Raw genomic sequence first — 18,339 nt, 5'->3', positions numbered from 1 at the left:
TGCTAGGAGAATGAAAGTACAGTATGCAAAATGAACTAAAGGTAAAAACAATAATAAGACTATCAAAATTAAAAAATAAACTTTTTTTTTAAAAAAAGCAGCAATTTGTTATGACTGCATTCAATTGATATCAAGGACAACAATAATACACCCGTATAATATAACGATCACTTATAATAAGACGATTCTAAAAAGGCAGTAACTTTTTTATGTAATTTTAAAGAAAGATATTTACAAACTTACATATAAGTTCGTTATTTCCGTACAATCGCTGATTCTGTTCGGATTTTTTCTTTGTAATATCAAATATCACTTGTTCTGATTGAACTCTTTTGCTTCCTTAAAATTTGACCTTTTCGTGACCTTTTCGGTTCTTCTAGAATTGCATATTTATATATAGAATACTTCAAGTATTCTTTATTGCTCAAAACGCCAATCGGGGGGCTCAAAGTGTAATTGTAAAATCGACTTGTTGGGGGTTCGATCCCCATTCGATGCAATTCAATATTTATTTCAATTTACATTTGCATTTCTTCGCTCTGATGTTGAGGCAAATCGCGGCGTTGAGTTCCGCCACTATGCACACAATGCCTCTAGAATTCGGCGGGAATTGGGGAACAGAATGGCTTAACACAAGGTTCCCTATGCCTACTCTGCTATGTATGGAATACAAGTGAAGTTAAAATATACTAAAATAAGTTAAAATATATTGACCGTGTATATTTAGCATCCACTTGTCTTGTGTTATATGCGTTATTTAAATACTTTCTCTATTGCGCTATGGTGTTAAATATTATATATTTATGTTAAATGACCTAGTCACAAGGTATTATTGAATATATTAACAAGCCCATTTAGTAGTATTACGAGATTATGTAAGAAACTATTTTTTATATGTAATCGTTTTCCTTCCGCTTCTCTATAGCTTTAAAGTGTCCAGGGGAAAGATTGCTTACTCGGTTTTAAACTTTTTTACTCATACCCTCTTTTATTGAAATTGTCTCTTTTCGAAAATGGGGAATTTAAGTGTCTTAATACTAGGTTCCCAGGTTCCCTCTATTTACTCTGATCTGGGTGGGGTACAAGGTAAAGGGAATAAAGGGAAATTTAAGTATTCCGTAAATTTAAGTATTCCTTTCTGTAAATACACTATGTAACCTAAATACATGCCAAATGTCTAGTAGATCAAATAATATAGACTGGCTCCTTTAAATCGATTTCGAAAGAAGGAGGTCATTTGCACACCCACCTAGCTAAGAGCTACCAGAGACCAGAATAAACGTTGCTTAACCCTATGAAACGTATGACGATGGCGGTGCCAAATGACTAACAGGTACACTAAGTAAGTATTTGCTATTTTACAGAAGTCTTATAATATACACATGTTCTTTTTATAAACAATACAAACTAATAATAATCTAATATTTTTATATCAGTTTCTCTTATATAGTTCGTTTAACACATTTTTTTTTATCAGATTTACCTTTTATCCCGAATTTAACAAATTCTATGAGCCTATAAAAATAAACTACAATATTAAGGCAGCTTCATAAATAATATAATGGGAATACATTAGAGATAATTAGAGATAATTGTAAAAATACGATTTTTCGCGTCAAATTTGAGCCCGTTACGACTATGTACAAACACTTTCGTTTCTATTCAACGAACATTTCAATAATTATTGACAAATAAGTAATATATAATGATCGTGACTGCGTTATTTCAATAAAGGTCATCTAACAACCTATTGCATTATAATGCAACTGCACCGGTTGGTACATTACAAATATGCAAGCTTGAATAAAGAAAATAAAATAATGCTTAACTACTTAATATTTGTTTATACAGCATATAGAAGACTAGGCAGGGAAAGCTGGTGTTAGGAGTTTAGAGCACTACATTCTCCAGTTTCAGCGAAATATTCGAGACATTGCGTATTAAATGACGGAACTAAACGCCGCGTTTTATCATGTTTCCCTGTTGTTCTTATTTGTTCTTATCATCTTTACGTTGTATTTCTCATATAGCCTAGTATTAATTAATTCTGGAGGTATTGCTTGTTGAGTGGTGAAACTCAACGCCGGACTTTTTGCTATGGTGTCAGAGCGAATATATTGTCTTAACACCAGGTTCCCTCTGCCTAAACTGCCGTGTGCGTGATATAGCATCAAGCTGTTTTTTTTTTATTTATAATATATTTTTACAAGACATTTCAAAAAGGTTACATAAAATTATCGATATTATGTTGTTTATGCACTTAAATTATATATCCATACATCACCTTAAAATAACTTTGCAAACAGCCTAAGCAATTTGAACCTACTATTGCGCAGTTCAAACAACACTAATGTGAGTAATGTAGGCATTTCTCTACACACAAGTACCCAATGTCCTAGTTAACTAGGCGATTGAGTACAGTATACTTTGTAAATATATATTGCTAAACTATATCTATTTATTTGCAATCGACTAGCCCTTAATATCTTATTTACTTATATTTTAGCATCACAGAGGGAACCTAGGATACTCCGTTACCATTAAGACACTTCCATTTGTCACTTTTCGCTGAATTCTGGAGATATTGCGTGTTGAATGGCGGAACTTAAAACCGCGCATTACCTCGTTACCAGAGGGAGGAAATTAAGATATTCATTATTTAATTTTCTTGGGAATCGAACCCACAACCAGTTGCGTTGCATTCGCACGCTTATGCTCCTGCACCACGACTGACTTCTACTTATATATATATATTTTATTTATTTATTTTGTCCCATATATAGCAGGGTAGGAATAGGTAAAACCTAGCATGTTGATTGGCGTAATTCAACGCCACAATTAGATTATATAATATAATACTTTTTAACAAACAATGAAAAATCTACCTTGAATAATACATTGAAATTGATTTTATAGCTTCATAAAATGAAACAATTAAAAGAAATATATAAACCATAATTGAATTATCAACAATAGAAATTGTATTTAATTATTTAATTACCAAGACCTTTTGACTTGATGTATTAATGCAAGTGCATACATACGGCTATTTCTTATATTTAAGTTAGTTGTCACAGACTTTTTTGTATAGCATTAATTTTTAATTATTATTAATCAAATATTCTCTGAGAGACCAGTTGTGTTGAGCTACAATTCTATAAGCGGTATAAGCGTGTGGATATAAACGCGATAGGATGTGGGTTCGATTCCCATTCTAGGAAATGAAATTGAATATTTTCATTTCTCCGCACTGGTGTTGATGCAAAAGCGCGGCTGTCTGCTCCTCTCGACACTAGAGCGGAGAAATGAAAATTTTAAAGATTACATTTCCGATAACCCGTAACCTGTTGCGTTAAGAGTTGCACGCTTCAGGCCTCAGAGAAAAGTTACTTTAAATATAATATGACTGTATTCCTTCTAAAACTAAATAGAGTCGCTACCACTAGTTACTACCGACCATTCACAGATTTAAGTGCTAGTGAAAGTCCAACAAATTTTGCAACCTCATTTTTTTGTAGAAGGGCCACTCTGACTCTCGGTTTCACTAAAATTACATCTAAATGTATGAAAATAAATAACGACGTTATGTTACGTAATGATCTAGTGACATCAGATGTTTGGGAAACAGACAAAATGCTTATAATTTTGTACTTTTTTGTACTAGTTTATATTTTATATGACAGTTAGGTATAACTAACATTTTCCATTCAATTTTCGTGACATTTCGCGTTGAGTGGTGGAACTTAACACCGCGCTTTATAAATCCGAGCGGAGAAATAAAAATCACTTGAACATTATCAATTTACCAAATTGGATTCGAACCCACAAAGCGATAACCATCGCGTTTACAATGAGAAGCTAACCTATACGCCACGGCGGCATTATTACAGTAAATACTTATTTATTTAGTACTAAAATAACTGAGAATAGAACTATGTGAATCTCAATAGACTAGTCGCGTAAAAGTAACGTTATGTGACGATTTACGCTCCAATTCACTTAGTAAAAGTATGAACCTTTTATAGATAATAGCAAAAAAGAACAATTTTATAAAGTAAGCTTACAATTTATTATAGGTACTTTATTAAGTGTTGTTATGAGAGTTTTTACATTTATGTATATTAAAAAAAATATACAATGGGTTCTGGGTTCGATTCCCTCTGGGAATCTGGGAAACGATGTGTGTAAGGCAAAAAAATTGTACCAAAATAGTGCATACAGGCACAGTTATAGTCTATACATATGTATATAGAGAAGGAAGGAAGAATATATTTTTTTATAATGCTTAAACTAACAAAATCAGTGTAAATACACACTACCACACATTTGGCAATATATATTTTTATATATTTTTGTATTTATAAAGTGGCATACACGTTACTATGGCAACACGTATTATACGCGTTAGCGGGTCCTCTAGTTGTTATTAAAGTTTAACTATATCAGTTCATTTCTAGAACATATTTGGATACAAAGGCGGCATCAGAAGGAAAAAAAGATAACAATATTCTAACTACTGATGAATAAAAATGGTAAATAAAGTCAAAAAATATTTTAAAATTATTGATCTGCCTATACATCCACAACAGATTACATAAACTTATATAATACTTAATTCGTTAGTGAGTTAGTTAGTTAAGTATTCAAAATATGCTACGGCCAATTCGAAACAAAAATTAATAAGTATTTAAAAAATCTAAAATGTATGCAGTAATAATCGATACATACATGGTACTCGCGTGTTACATCGTCATTGACACAATTAATAATCATCGTTTAGATACACTAAATGGTTTTACCAAGGAATATTTTGTGCGAATTATCGATTCAAATCCGCAAAACATACATTTTCCATAAAAAATATACAAGCTTTTATTATTTTTACTATTAATAATAATATTTAATAACATAATTTTATAATAATAGGACAAGAGAAAAAAATTATGTGATATGATCGTGTCCGACTCACACTTGACCGGTTTTTCATATCTTACTCGACTTTCCATAATGATGAATAAAATAATCTTATTTCTCAATCAAGTCAATCGTTATCTAAGTAGTTATAAAACACTAATTTTATTATAATTAGCTTACTTAAACCGGAAATTAAAAATGTCAAGGTCAATACAAATGATCTTGGAACTTTACACGCTTTAGGAATATTATATAGCAGCATATAGCAGTGTAGACAGATTAAACCTAAAGACACTTCCTTCGCTTTCAGTACAATTCAAAGTCTAAACATTTGGCGTTAAATGCCGTATCTCAACGCCGCACTTTGTCTACCGCAACGAGGAAATAAAAAATACTTAAATATAACATTTTCCCAAGTGGGGATTGAACTCACAAAGTATACATAATAATACTACTATAATTGTCAATAAAATAACTATGAATGCAACAGTAAGAACTAATGAAGTCTTTCAAGTGTAGAGATTTAGGTGGTGTTTAGTTACGCACAACAATATCTCGATAATAAGGCGGAAAATGGGAAATACAGTGTATCTCTAGATTACTACTGCCTTCTACGCGGAAAAGAGCATAAGTCCAGTTTTTTAAAACAATAAAATTAATTAACAAGTAACCTAACTACCATAACCGGTTAAAATAACAGCATCTGTTTAGAATATTTTTAACAGATTTAACTTTCTGATCAAATATTTAAAAAACCCGCTTCAATACTTCCTACTTATAAAAAATAAATATTTAAAGAAATAATTTATATGAAACAAAGTAAAAAGAGCAAATGAGAATAAATTACTACTTTATCAGTCAACATTATACTCATATAAAATATTATTATAAATGTTAAGTATCTACAATAATATTATTGTATCGAAATTATCGTCGTTGCGCAGCGGCACAGTGTCTGAGTGTTAAGCAACGGTTGCGGGTTCGATGCCCACTTGGAGGAAAGAACTATTCTCATTTCCTCCGTCTGGTAGCAAGACAAAATACTCCGCTAAACGCCATTCAACGCAATGTCTCGAAAAATGGAAGGAAGGTGTGTGGAGCGGAGTGTTTTAGAACTATATTCCCTCTGTTAAAAGCGGGATACAGCATGAAGCACATGTATTTCATGTTAATATATGTCCGCAAATATACATACAACTATAATCATATTAATATTCATAAGTGACAAAAAAATTCAATAGAAAGCTAAAAGATGCCACATATTTCATAATAAAATTCATATAAAAATTCTTTCTTAAGACGTGACCTCGTTTACTTTGTACTGTTAACCTAAAAATGCGTTACATTAGTTTAGAAACTATGAACGCAAATCGGAATAATAAGTTTTGCATGATTGATGACAGCCAATTATATGTATATTCAATATTTAATTTAAATAATCAGGTCAATATCTAAACTTAAGTGCTTATTGGGCGTTTTTGACCAGAATTTTTTAAATATTTTTTTTAGCTACCGGCTGTATCCCGCACACAGCTGGGTACGAAGGGAGAATATAGGAAGTGTTCAAACACTCCGTGCCTATTAAGATACATCAGTGCCCCACTTTCCACTGAATTTTGGAGACATAGCGTGTAGAGTTAGTTAGAGCGGCCTTATTACCGGGGAAGAAAATAAAAATATTAAATATTTCGTTTCCTCGAGTGACTTGACGACGACTCTTCTCTTTTACATTACGAATAATCATAAACATTACAAGAGAACCCTTCCAATTTCTTGTACAACTGACATAACAGACAACAATTAACACTCTATAGTGTTAATTATTTACAAAAAAATTAACTCCTAAAAGGTTTTAAATTAAACTAAATACTCATTTATTATTTTTAGTTCCACACAAGGAAATTCATTTTAAGGGTATAAAATAAATATATTTAAAACGTTTTTTTATGAAATAAATATGTGTAAAAAAAGAGCACATTCTGCTCTTATAAGACCAATCAATAATTTAACAGATCATGCATTTCGTACCAATTTAGTATAATTAATATTAAAAACTATCAAGTATTAAAATACTCCGCCGTTATTTTTGTATTCATTTCAGATTTATTACATGTTTGGTATTGAAACTTAACGTGACATTTTGTATCAACAAGGACACTCAAAGTGTAACTTTAAGCCTTTAGTCACAACGGACCTAGAGAGTTAAGACACTTTGTTTTGAGTCTAATTTTGGAGACATTATGTGTTAAGTACCGGAACCAAACACAGCTGTTTTTCCACAAGAATGGGGAAAATAATTTTGACATAATCGTTTCCTCTAATGGGTATCGAACCCACAATCACAGTAGATTTACTCAGACGTCCCTCTGCACCACGACGGGCTGTTATTTAATCTATATATATAAAATCGAAAGGTCACTCACTCATCACGAAATCTCAGAAACTACATGTGCTAGGAATCTCAAATTTTGCATAGGAGTTACTTATGGGACGTAGGTGCTCGCTAAGACGGGAATTTGCAATATTCGACTTCTAAGGGGTTGTTTTTGGGGTTGAAAGTTTGTATGAAACTTTGTTACTACAAATGTTAGGAGTGTCAAATTTTGCATGGTCGTCACTTATAGGACGTAAGTACTCATGGAGACAGAAATTAATAATAAAGTAGTTTACGCAGGCGTAGCCGCGGGCGGGCCGCTAGTAATATATATATTTAATATTTAAAGCACAAGTTATTTAATTCATATAAATTAATTTGATGAATTTCTTCGAAAACTGTTACCGTGACGATTGCGATGCGATTGCGATATTCTCAAAATGAGCAAGATGAAAAAAATATTAGCGAAACTCATGTTCTAGTGGAACTGATTATTTTCCGTGTACTTTCACATACATACAGTTGTATAACAAATTAAAAATTTTGCTTTATCTTGTTTGCGTTTACTTTAATTACGCGTGTTATCAAAATCGAGAGGTACGGGTTCGATTCCTATCTAAAGTATTATTTAGACGTTGAAATTGCAAGCAAATGTGATGACTAGCTAAATAAATAAGTAGATTGAATAAGATTTTTGATTTTCTTGATTATTACACATTTTAAATGAAACTCTCTACTATATTGATATTTTTTTATGTTACAAAGTGTAGGGGAGCACTAAGTTAGGATTTCGGAAAATTCCTAGGGGAACGGAAAAGAAGTAACCGTGGACGCAAGTTCACCCAAATAAAATGAGGAACCAAGATTAATCTTTTTTTTTTTTGGGAACTGAATCTATAAGCTATTGGAAAGTGCTTAAATATCAACTTAATATAAAGTCATCGTTGTCTACCATTCTCCACTTCAACACTCTCAACAACTAGGCGTAGCATGACTTTAATTAATATTAGATAACTTCTAACATCCGTGTATACTAAATACATTTAAACGATAGCAGTTTCATTTCTTTTAAAACAACATCTAAAATTAATAACTTCATGTAACACCCATTGTAATTTTATGATTACTTTAGTAATTAGATCTCAAAATGATTTAGTATTGGCGGCCTAGCTTCACAACGGAAGTAACAGATTCGATTATGAATTAATTATGTAATAATATTATTCTTTATAGCCTAAGGGCCCAGGGCCCCCAGACCTACATCAGTACTATTTTATACACAAAATTTCAGCTTTGTTAAAATGACGTAGGTCTGGGGGCCGTGGGATCTCAGTATATTATTATAATCAATAGCTAATTGCATATAAAATATATCATCAATTTAAATTAGGACATTGAAATAATGAGATAGATATACATAAATATAAATATCTTAAGACGCCATTGGTGCAATTATTGTATTTTTTTGTTCGAATTTATATTTTTGTTTAACATGTTAAGCCTTAAATAAGGTAAGAAAATATAATTAAATGACTAGTTTTTTCCCGTCACTTAACACGCAATATCTTGAAATTTTTGCAGGCAGGGAAATTAGAGTGACGCTATATTTCCTCTGTTGTCAACAGTTTAGTGCAAAAATTCTAATCTTGTGCACCTATTTTTATTAATAGAGACGCTATTTAATTTAATATTATTGACAAATAATAATAAAAATTATTTAATAAAAAAAAATATTACAGTACTGATCTACAAAAAGAAACAAACAATAAAAGAATGCAAAATAAAAGAAAAACGTATCAGTTATTATTTCTGCACATGGAACGTTCTTGAACGGCATCGTCGGTTGTATAATATATGTCGATATTAATTACATAATTGTATGGCACTCCCAAACGTTATGTTTTACGCTGTGATATAACTAGACGATATCATCAATTGGCACAGAATTTTATGACCTCGAATTTTTTTTTCTTTTCTTGAAAATAGTTTGATATCTCTAATCTTAGAAACAACTGCTTTAAATTGTAAAGTGTTTTGTTTTGGATAGTCCATTTGGCAATGAAGACTATATATATTGCTTCACGTTAAATCCAACCATGCGACAAATCCGCATGTAAAAGCTAGTCTTTAGTCCTCATATTTTTTTTTTAAATCTAAATAAATAAGTAAATGTCAAGTCATAAATGCAGAGAGTTCGACATTATGTTTAATTGACGCTGTCCTACAGTATATTTAAGTTAAGATAGTTTTACATATAAGTATTAATTGAGATTTGTTAATAAAATCCATGATATTGGTAATATGGCCCCCTCATATTGCTTGCATTATGCTCCCGCAATATTTGAATATTTTACTTGCTTTTAGATAAAATAAAAAAAAGGTATTGTTCCCAGTTATCAATTGTATGCATTTTTGCTATCAGGAGAAAATCGTGAAAGCGGAAGCGGACCTGGACGCGGATGTTGGCGCCACTACCGAAGCAGCTGAGATGATAGAGAGGATGATGCCGATAAAACGGAATGTTTTTCAGGTTCCCTCTGCCTACCCCAGTAAGAAAGTACATATTTAGCATGAAACTTTTAAAATCACTTTAAAATATATATTTTTTTTCTTTGCATTTGCTCTTATTCTAATACACCATACTTAACTATTTAGCACATATTTAAATATAGATGTATATCTTTCGGTATATAACAAAAACAGTCTACTAATAACTGGTTTACGCTAAAGAAAGTGGAGCATAGTAAAAATATCTTAGATATAATTTGGTACGTTGACCCTCTAATTCATCTGTGACTGACCTACTCCACATCGTAGCTGTAGGCTTGTGATTCAACGCGGCTTATATAAGTACTAGTGGGCACGGACGCGGCTACGCCCGCGAAAATATAAGCCTAAATCATTAAAATAAGTTAAAAAATAATAATAAGTGGAGATTTATTATTAGAAAAAATATCTGAGTAACCGAAATGAACAAACCAAAGAAGTAAAAGTAACTAAAGGAAATTCTTAATATTAGAAAAAAAAACCTAAAGTTTGCTGTGCGCGCGTACTAAACATTTTTCTATATTAAATAATTATTAATTTTTGCGAACAATATTAAATAAAATCTCAAATGATTAAAATTACGATATTTTAAGTGTATAACATCGGTATAGATAACCGAACTGAGATAAATTAATTATAAGCAGCAAATAATTACATAAAAAATAATAGTAATTCGAAAATCTATAAAAATTTACAAAATCATCAAAGTCATCCGCCCGTTCGCGTCGGTCATACTCATATTATGCCGCCCGAAGGCTAGGTCATTTGGAATCAGTCACATCTTAATTATTTATTAGAATGTTATACAGTAAATTATAATTTCCATCTAGATGAAATGCTAAAAGTGACTATTATATTTATTTTCATAAGGATGAATATCAAATTATAGAAATCATCTAATTTTTGTTAATGATTTGTATAAAGAGATTTGTATAAATCTATATCGGCGCGCACCATGTATGCATTAAGCAAACTCACTGTGGGTGACGTTTTCTTAAATCAGCAAACTGTTGCTTAGCAACGCGTAGCGACGATTGTTATTAACATGGCGGAATAAATTCCTTGTCAAATTAATTATTTTAACATATTGGTATATAACGAAAATATTACAAATATGAGAAAAAAAAAGTATCCTATGTTCATCCCGGGACCCTCAAGTATCTCTATATGAGTATTTTATCACAATTAAATTAGCGGTTTGGCCCTGATTGCGGAAAAGACAGACAGACAGACAGACAGACAGACAGACAGACAGACAGACAGACAGACAGACAGACAGACAGACAGACAGACAGACAGACAGACAGACAGACAGACAGACAGACAGACAGACAGACAGACAGACAGACAGACAGACAGACAGAGTTACTTTCGAATTTATAATATAGGTATGGATGGATGTGTGTATGGGGCCGTCGTCGGTTCGATTCCCACTCGGGGAAATGTTAAAATAAAAATATTAAATGTTTATTTTTTCGCTCTGGTCCAGTTCCACACACTATGACTCGAGAATTCGGTGAAAAGTGGAGAACGGAAGTGTATTAATGCAACGGAGTGTTTTAACACCAGGTTCTCAGGCTCTTTCTGCCTACCTTGCCACATTAATGTAATTTTTTTTTTATATTATTAATTAGATTTGATTTTTGAATTAGGATTTTTTTAATGTTTTGAATGGTATTTCTTATTTTTTTATAATCATTGTTTTCAATGTAGATTTGTTTTTATATATAAATCTCTTAAATTGATTCTTCTGATTAGGTTGCCTGGAAGAGATCACTTTTAGTAATATGGCCGCCGTTTCACATTTATTTTTGTATGAATTTATTTGTTAATTGTGTAATTTTCTGGTGTAAAATAAAGAGTTTTTAAAATGAAAATAATATATATTTAATTTCATCGAGTGAGAATTGAACCCACAGTAGAAGTAAAAGTTTCAGCTTGTTAAAATAAAAAAGAAAAAAATCTATTACTACATCATAACGAAATTGGCATTTCAGCGAGTATTTCGATGTTACTTCATCCGGTTCACAAACACGCATTTCCCTCTCAAATATTTCAAAGCATCGTGTGAAATATTGTGAAATTAACAATTAACACGTTTTTTTATACTATTGTCTTGTTTTTAATCTTACAAACAAATAAATACTAACAAATAGTATAAAAATGTAAGATTTAAATTTTAAATTCATTAATTTCATTTTGTTGAATTTCAATTTAATAAATTTATAACATAGCATAAAATATCTCTATTAGCTAAAAAAATATGTAAAATTATTTTTTGTAAAAGGTTTATTCTCCTTAATGGGAATCGAGTCTACGGTCGTTGCGTTTATAATCGGCCAGACGATGTCGGACTTAAAAAATCATAATTTTATTACTTCTTTACAAATGTAATATCTTCGTTATTAAGTTAATGTTAAGAAATATCAAAATTTGAATATAAATCGACGGTAAATACTATTATAGTCGTTAAATATGTTAAGTAATATTTATTATATATACATATAGTACGTACAAATATGTATGTCATGATGAATTACTTATAATGAATATATTTCACTAATTTATTTATAAATAAATATAAATTGGGAATTTATATTTTTTAAATATTAGCAGAATGAGCATAGTGAACCGAGTGTTAAGATACTCCGCTTAGATTCGATTTTTAAGTAGCGGAATTCAACGCCGCACTTTGCTCAACGCGTCTTTTTACCAGGGAGGAAATAAAAATAATTCATTCCCCAGAGTTGAAATCGAACCCACAACCTTCTGTTTCTGTATTCTAATTCTTTTTACCTAATAAGCTAAGTGCAGAAAATTTTAAATGTAGAACTTACAATCACATTTCACATTGAAAAATTCTAAATAAATTGAAGTGAAATTCTTCAAAATAATATTATACTGCGTAAAAAACAGGTATTAAAATAACTGTATTAAATAAGTATCGATTTAACCCATGTAATTTAAAATTGTTTTTAATTGCTATAGTAAAAAAAATGCTATAAGACACTTTTTTTCCCACTTTACTCAATAACGGAACGTAACGAGTCTGTTTGTATGATCAATAACGGAATGTTTTTATAATAGTGTTTTTGTTTACATCAATAAACTTGTGTGACATAAGAGAAATTTTGAAAAATCCTCCTCTTAATGCTCCCTTGTTAAATTAAGTTTTATTAAAATTAGTTCAGTAGTTTTCGCGATATAATAATTCACGCATTTCCATTCTCTCCACTTACATGAAATTAATTAATTATTTAAGGTCAGTTTTTTTTAAATAATTACAAATATTTTTCATTCTACGTTTTACGCATAAGAAACAAACTAGCATATTCGCGTACCCCTCGAGTAATTTTACTCGAATATGCCATACTTATTAAGGTACTAGCGACCCTCTTGCGGCTTCGCCCGCTTGTACTACTGGATTATTCATATAATGTAAGTTTGCAAAGCACTTAAGATAATGTGAAAATTAATTAAACCCTAATGCAACCCGCATTTTCGTAGTTTCAATAAGGATTTTCCTATTGTTTTACACAGCAAGGATTTTTTAGTAGGTACCGTAATTTTAAATCTGTGCTACTAATCTTTTCAAGTATTTATTAAAATATATTTAAATGACTATTTTTAAACGTCAGAAATTATAAACAAAAACCTACCTACTAATAACTACTACAAAAAATATGAAACTAAATATATCGCGCTGAAATAATACATTCAACTCCAATTATCCAATACGTGCAAACGCATCTAAATCTTCGTTGCTATAAAGGCAGGTTTTTTTTCGAGCTTGTGGTTAATGCTGAAGAGAGTATTCTATCCCTGATAAAAAGCAAGCACTACGTGGCTGCCTGTGAGGAAGATTAAATAGAATGCATCGGCCGGGAACCGAAACCGGGCCGCCCGCGTGGCAGGCGAGCATTCTACCACTGAACCACCGATGCGTGTAAGGCAGGCGAGCGCGGCGGACGCATGGTGAGTGGCGAGCCGTTTCGCAGCAAGGATTTTTTGATATTGTAACAACTTCTAAAGTACTTATTGAAATGAAAAACAGTAAAAGACAGTTTTGATCTACATTAAATGGCCAACGTAACTAATGTACTTATTTATATGCTGAGAGTAAGGGATAAGTGAAACTTGAGTAACATACAGCTGATGTGTCAAGAATTAAATGCGTTTTTCTGTAAAACTATTCGCAATTTCGAAATAGTGTAAAAAGCAAATTTTATTTTCGTTTAATGTAGAAAATTAATAAAGTGTTTTAGAGGATAAGGATTAATACCATTATGGAAAAATATCCCTCACAATAAAAAATATATTGAAATGATTATTTTTAGACAGAAAAATGATCACTACACGTTATTCTTAAATATGCCGTCGCGGACTTTTTTGTAGATCTTATTAAGAGGAACAATAGTCTAGTACATTTTTTTCATGTAGTACTTACCATAAAAGGTGCGCATGCGCGAAAGTGTCTCAACGGGAAGGACTTTATACACATTTATCGTATTTTTGTTAATTTACATAAGAATGTACAAATAATAAACTATATATAAACCTTCTATGAAAAATACTCGACCTAATGGTGAAAACCGCATCTAAATCCGTTGGATGGTTTAGAAGAAGAAGAGTTAGAAACAACAGACAGACACGAAAAGCGACTTTGTTTTATAAGATACTAGCGACCCCCTTGCGGCTTCGCCCGCTTTTACTACTGGATTATTCATATAATGTATGTTTGCAAAGCACTTAAGATAATGTGAAAATTAATTAAACCCTAATGCAACCCGCATTTTCGTAGTTTCAATAAGGATTTTCCAATTGTTTTACTCGGCAAGGATTTTTTAGTAGGTACCGTAATTTTAAATCTGTGCTACTAATCTTTTCAAGTACTTATTATAATATATTTAAATGACTATTTTTAGATAGTTAAATGACTATTTTTAAACGGAAGAAATTATAAACAAAAGCCTACCTACTAATAACTACTATAAAAGATATGAAACCAAATATATCGCGCTGAAATAATACATTCAACTCCAATTATCCAATACGTGCAAACGCATCTAAATCTTCGTTGCTATGCCTCTATAGCGGGCGGGTTTTTTTTTTCGAGCTTGTGGTTAATGCTGAAGAGGGTATTCTATCCCTGATGAAAAGCAAGCACTACGTGGCTGCCTGTGAGGAAAATTAAATAGAATGCATTGGCCGGGAATCGAACCCGGGCCGCCCGCGTGGCAGGCGAGCATTCTACCACTGAACCACCGATGACTGCTCATGACGCGCTTGTATAAGCAAAACGTCGCGGGCCGCGTTTCGCAGCAAGGATGTTTTGATATTGTACCAACTTCTAAAGTACTTATTAAAATGAAAAAACAGTAAAACACAGTTTTGATCTACATTAAATGGCCAACGTAACTAATATACTTATTTATATGCTGAGAGTAAGGGACAAGTAAAACTTGAGTCGACATAGCTGATGAGTCAACGGCGTGATGTGTCAACAATTAAATGCGTTTTTCTCTAAAACTATTCGCAATTTCGGAATAGTGTAAAAAGCAAATTTTATCTTCGTTTAACGTAGAAAATTAATAAAGTATTTTAAAGAATAAAGATTAATACCATTATGGAAAAATATCCCTCACAATAAAAAATATATTGAAATTACTATTTTTAGACAGAAATATGATCACTATACGTTATCCTTAAAAGATAAAAATATGCTGTCGCGGACTTTTTTGTAGATCTTATTAAGAGGAACAATACTCCAGTACATTTTTTCATGTATTACTTACCATTAAAGCAGCGCATGCGCGAAAGTGTCTCAACGGGTAGGACTTTAGACACATTTATCGTATTTATGTTAATTTACATAAGAATGTACAAATAATAAACTATATATAAACCTTCCCTGAGAAATACTCGACCTAATGGTGAAAACCGCATAAAAATCCGTTGGGTGGTTTAGAAGAAGAAGAGTTAGAAAGTTCAGACAGACACGAAAAGCGACTTTGTTTTATAAGATATAGGATAGGATTATGTATACTACTAGTATAGGACGGAACTAGTATAGTAAGTATACTCTGGTTCAGGATACAGCGTAAAGCTAAATTAAAAACACATTACAACTGCACTTCCACAGTGCACGTAAATTTCATTATAAGCAAGATTATTTTTATCTTCTTAAATAACACAGATTAAGGAGTGTTATCTGTTTTTGTAATTAAGAGGGAATTTTTCTTTTTATCTTAACACCTAATGGTGACGTCCACAGTGTTCCAAAACTTCATACTATATTACGGTAAAAAGAAACTAATGTTTTCACTAGATTTGCTTATAATTGCGTAGTAAACAATTTTACTGTTTACTTGCATAATACAGCCATATAAATATTGCCACGATATAATATACGATAAAATTGCAAGGTTTCATAGTAAATAATGAATAAAAAATGGTTTAAGTAAAATTACTTAAATACATAGTTTAGCTATCGACCTTATAAAGAAAAGATTTTTTGTTACTGAATATACGTACTAAATTACCACCGTGAAAATTGTTTTTAAAAGCGAATACTACAAGCCGATAAGTATAATAAATGAAAAAATATACAAAAATGAAAAGAGATCATTGTATTATCTTATAGCTTAAATAATAAACAACGATATCTTTATTAATATAAAAGAAAATTGACTACAGCAAAATCAAAAAATATTGGCAAACTTCGAAAACAAGTTATGTTTCGGCATCAATCAATAATTATACAACAGCTGTAACCTATGCTGATAGCTCAAGCGGGTCTCTTATGATTTATTATATGTGCGTAATTTTCAAAAATATATTTTACTAGCGACCGCAATGAGGCTTCGCCCGCTTAAAATCTTTACAATGCCAACATGTTTTTTATCTTCACGCTGATCCCGTTTACAGCAGGATTGGCAGAGGTACAAAGACATCCCATAAGACACTGCCGTTCTCACTTTCCACTGAATTCTCAGACTTAGTTTTAAGTATTATAATATATTTTTATTCTAACAACTTATATTGTCATGTAATAGTATATACATTTATTATGTATTAAACATTATATGCGGAAAGCTTTAAGTTGAATTTCTCTTGATATAGAATGGATACTAAGCTTCCGGGTATCTCTTTTAAACCACGAAATATATTAATGAATTTTAAATTTATTAACCCAAGATATTTATTTTAAATTATGACTTAAAATTATAATAAAAATAAAGTAAGAGTGATATGAGAATGAAATATGAAAAAAATTGACTCTCATTTATTACTTTAAAAATATTGAAATTACTATAAAAATATCTGAAGAAATATCTATTTAATAAAAAGGGTTTAAGGACAACAGTACCCACCCTGCAATATGTAAATGTAATACATCATCAAAGACGTCAATGGTTTTAAACAAAAACACTATAGAAATCAACAAAAAAAAATTAAGTACTAAAAAAATAGCTAAGACTGACCTTTTTTCCGTTGATCACTTTATTCTATATATTTTTCACGGTTCACGGTATAAAATGAAAAGCACAATCACCTGTCGCGACGTCTTGATGGCAACTGATTTTGTATGAGAAGGCTGCGCAGGCGCAGGTTCATTATGCAATAGCGGGTATTAGATATAGTATAGAGTTTAGAATCGTTTCTCTAAGAAAATGTTTATGGTTCAGGTGGTACAATACACGTGACTTTTGAAAGAGCTTCACGCTTGTTCCCGCATAAACCCGCTTATGCTTGTTAGGCAGAGGAAACTTACTATTAAGAAATTCCGTTCCCCACGCACGCAACACACATTAGGTGTTAAGTTGCGGAACTCAACGCTGTGGTTAACTTGACTCTTGATGTAAAGGTGGGTACTTTAATTGATATTTTGTTATTTATCCCACATTTGTTTTTATTTTGAATATATTTTTTTTTTTGCTAAAACGGGATTGCACGTTTTGTAGGTTACGTAAATGAACTTGCTGACGGCCGCTCTGGAGGATACTGCTGGAGTCTCACCACTCAACACCCAATCCCTCAGGATTCAGTGGAAAGTTGGGAACGGAAATGTCTTAATGGGAATAGACTGTGTTAACACTAGGATACCAGGTTCCCTCTGCCTACTTTGCTACGTGCGGAATACATCATGAAGCCAAAAAGGGCTATTTCTATTGGACAACGCAGGCGAAGCCGTAAGTACAGCTAGTAATAATATAAAGATAGATTATTTAGTTTACTTGGTCTCTTTAAGTGTTGTGTCAACCGAACACGTTTCCGTATACGTTTCAACTACAAGGGTCGACAGTTATAATTAACTAGCGGACCCGGACGCGGCTACGCCTGCTTGAAATATAAGAATATAATTTCTATAGAAATATAACTTCAATCTAGAAGAAATGCTAAAAGTGACTATTATATTTATTTTCATAAGGATGAATATCAAAACGACGCGGTAGCGAACGCGGTCGCGTAGCGACGACGGTTGTTATTAAAATGGCAGAATA

At 31.7% G+C, this 18,339-nt stretch overlaps 1 protein-coding gene across 1 annotated transcript in view; it reads right to left on the bottom strand.

Annotated features, from left to right (window-relative positions):
* Nucleotides 1–17,451, bottom strand: part of LOC146532878 (very long chain fatty acid elongase 7-like) — a 43,602-nt gene extending 26,151 nt beyond the window's left edge. The window contains exon 1 of the mRNA XM_085196165.1: nt 17,320–17,451. The gene's annotated coding sequence lies outside the window, so the exon portion shown is untranslated. The remainder of the gene's footprint in view (nt 1–17,319) is intronic.
* Between the last annotated feature and the right edge of the window lie 888 nt (nt 17,452–18,339).

This window comes from Heliconius melpomene, chromosome 13 (assembly GCF_056956725.1).
Source record: "Heliconius melpomene rosina isolate 202511_hmr_F chromosome 13, ASM5695672v1, whole genome shotgun sequence".
In the NCBI taxonomy this organism is placed as follows: domain Eukaryota; kingdom Metazoa; phylum Arthropoda; class Insecta; order Lepidoptera; family Nymphalidae; genus Heliconius; species Heliconius melpomene.
The sequence above is the reverse complement of the archived record's forward strand: the minus strand, read 5'-3'. Positions and strand labels throughout refer to the sequence as shown.